Consider the following 3734-nt stretch of genomic DNA (forward strand, 5'->3'; position numbering starts at 1 on the left):
AGGGATAATACTTCCGCTAAAGATTGGGGGGCTGACTGGAGGGTGCCCATCAAAAATTTCATTATTAATGGAGAACTACCATCGAGCAAATGGCAAGCTTGCAAATTAAAAATTATCAGCGCTAAGTATTGTATAATTAAAGAGTCATTGTACAAGCGAAGCGTCAGTGATCCTTACCTTTTATGTATTTTCGGACCCGAAGTTGAAATAGTGATAAGCGAGGTCCACGAAGGGCTTTGTGGTAGTCATTCCTCGGGACGAGTAATGGCTTTCAAAATCAAACGGTTAGGATATTTCTGGCCGACTATGATTTCTGACTACATCGATTACGCCAAACGGTGTAAAAAGTGTCAGATGCACGCTCCTCTTATTCACCAGCCATCTAAAATTCTGTCATCTATATCCGCTCCATACCCTTTCATAAGGTGGTCAATGTTGGTTTTGACTAATGCTGATAAGTTCAGGTTGGAAATTTGAATACTTGATCAGTTCGGATAGGAAACGACCATACATTAGAGTTCGGGTATAAAAACGCCGCATGGAAATAGGTCGGGTTGATTTTGGCCGTTTTCCCGTGGTCAATGGATATAGTTGGTCCGATGCATCGCTCAACGCGAGGCGTCCAATACCTAGTAGTTCTAACGGACTACTTTTCCAAATGGATTGAAGCAGAAGCCTACGTAAATATACAAGATTATGTGGTAAAAACATTTTTGTGGAAACACATTATTTGTCGCCATGGAATTCCTTACGAAATAGTAACTAGCAACGGTCCTCAATTCATTTCAAATGAATTTGAATATTTTTGTTCCGCTTGGGGAATAAAACTTAGCTATTCAACACCGAGATACCCTCAAGGAAATGGGCAAGCGGAAGCTTCCAATAAAACCATTCTCAGCAATCTCAAAAAACGTTTGAATGCTCGGAAAGGTGGTTGGTATGACGAGCTGCAACCTGTGTTGTGGGCATATCGAACAACCCCGAGACGAGCAATGGGAGAAACTCCATTTTCATTAGTATATGGGATGGAAGCTGTAGTCCCGGCCGAACTGTATATGCGATGAAGCTCGCGGGCAATATCGAGGCGACGCTTCTCTAGTTCCATGATCCTCTGCCTAATCTCTTGTTTCACATTTTCGAGCTCGTCGTGCCGAATGATAAGCTGAAGAAAATGAAATGCTTCGTTTAGCAATAATAAAAGAGTTAAATCACCAGGTTTAACAATACCTTGGTGATGAACTCCTCGGCCTTGACACGATCTTGAGCCGATAATCTATCAATTAACACGTTTGGAACTTGAATGCTGGTTCCCCAACCTAGTGGGCGTGATTCTTCTGGTTCGTCGTTAGCTTCCGTTTTTACAAGATTGATGTCTGACATTTCCGGAAGATCATCACTTATCACTTTGAATGAGTTGAGAGGATTCTCTGAGAAATTACCTTCCTCAAACATTTTTGTAGAATTATTGTTGATTAAATTTAATAACGATCTACATCTGCTTTATATTCAAAATATACTTGACCACATTTAAGAGGGTAATTTGACGATTTCCCAAATCTGAAATTACTACTTTTATGGAAAATGTAATCGAGTTAATTACTAATTATATTCCCCAGATAAACGCATTAAATATGATGAGTTAATCAAGAAATTTAAAGCAAAAGGGGAATGTAATTAATATTGTTGGGCCTCTAGTCCAATAGTATTTTACATAGTAATAAGAAATAAGTATATATATCAAGGGACTTGTTCGATCAGAAGTCTTCGCCCGATAACGATTCTAGCGAGGTGGATGATCCCGAACAACTTTCTGAGGAAAGTCCCTCGTCGGAAGATAGATCGAGGGGACCGGAAGGATGATCAGTAGATTTCTCCTCCGGCCCTTCGTTCTCTTCAGTTCTTAACATCGAAAATCTCCGAAATTCTGAAGAACACGAAACAAACGTGGATCCATCGCCGGTAGCCAAGGATAGATGGAAAAAATTACCCAGCACTAGGAGGAATCTTCGGAGGCAAGTAGGAATAATGGCCACGATGTCTAAACCATTCCTCTCCCATTCATGCGGTTCAGATTCTAGGCGAAGGATCTCTCTTTCTATCCTCTTTATTCGCTCATTAAGAGCATGGCGCCTTCTTCCGATTCTTTTTCTCTTATCACATAAAGCTTTGTGTCTCCCGACGACCTGTTTGAACAAACATTTTGTTAACTGGTCGAAAAAGAGTTTTTTGTCTCTAAAAAAAAAAAACTAAAAGGGAACCTTTTCCACGAAGTCATAACATTGGACCCTTTCTTTCCCTGTTCGGAAGTGGAAGAACGTGGGGGTGAATAACTCCCTTGGGGGAAAATCCATCCTCAGATTCAAACAGCGGATCCCTACTTGAGGTTGTTATTCTTGAGCTAGATCTGAAAGAGGATAACGGCATAGTCTCGTTTTTCTTACAAAAACAAAAAACTGCGAGTCTCTCAGGATTCTTTTTAAAAAACAAAAAAGCGTTCGGACTCTTTAAAGGAATAATATATAATGGACCTGCTAAAGCAGGTTTCAGGTCCAATTAAAACATGGCCCAACACTTTTGGAGCCATTGTTTAGGTCATGATCGAAACCATTACCTTGTCATTCTTATGACAAAATTCTCATAAATTGTAAAAACCTTATCCCTCGATAAAAAAAAAACCTAAGCCGAGCTCTATCCTCGCACCCGAGAGACCGAGGAAAAATACTTATTAAGGTTTTTTCTTTAAAAAAGGCAAGTGAGCCTGATCAGCTCATCTCTCACAATTCATAAAACCTCTTTGGTGGGCTAGGACTTGCAAACCTAGAATTGCATACAAACGTTTCATCTTTTTAAAATATATATATATATATATACATAATGGTGTTCAATCACACTAATCAAAAACAAAATGGTGTTCAATCACACTAATCAAAAACAAAACATTTCCGACAAACGGATTAGTCCTTATGGATACAGCAAAACAATTCTTTAAGAGGGTCCCTCCGCCTCAGGAGAACCCTCGTGTGGCCGAGAACCTTCACCTACCTCGAATTGGGAGGGGGAATCTCCAAATACCAAAGAAAATTGTTTTAGATCGAGAGTAGGACGGGAAGCCGAGGTTAACTCGGATTCAACCACAGTGAGTTCGGCAGTAACTTCGCTCCTCTCGCTCTCGAACGAAACTCTTCCAGCCTCTAGTTCCTTAATCATGTCTAGATTGCTCTTCAGTTTGGCTCGATCTGTTAGAAGTTTAGTCCAGACCTCCTCGTCCTTGATGAACCTCGTAACAGATTGAATAAGTTGCCTACCGAATCCCCTCATCTCTTCTCGAGCATTATGTTCAGCTTCAGCGATATCGCGAGCTCTGTTCCTAGTTAAAAGCTCGATCTCTTGATTCGCTTCTTCGAACAAAGCCGTATTCTCCTCTAGCTCAGCCTCCAAGCGAAGAACATTAGACTTCGCAGAATCTCTTTCAGCATTCGCAATTCTGATGCGTTGTTCGTTAGCTGCTAGAGTTTTCTTCATATTTTTGAAAGATGACTCGAGTGCTTTTTCCCGCTCAAGTCGCTCAGATTGGTTGGCTAATCTAACTTCGTCAACCTCCTTCTTAGCCTTTGCGGTCTCTCTCTTAGCCATTAGTCTCCATAAACGCCTTCGGAGTAAAAAAAAAAGTATCGTTTAGACATAAAGCTTTTACCTAAGGAAGGGAGGTTATCACAATCTTAAAAGATCCGAAC

Source organism: Arabidopsis lyrata (genome assembly GCF_000004255.2).
Source record: "Arabidopsis lyrata subsp. lyrata unplaced genomic scaffold ARALYscaffold_8, whole genome shotgun sequence".
Classification (NCBI taxonomy): domain Eukaryota; kingdom Viridiplantae; phylum Streptophyta; class Magnoliopsida; order Brassicales; family Brassicaceae; genus Arabidopsis; species Arabidopsis lyrata.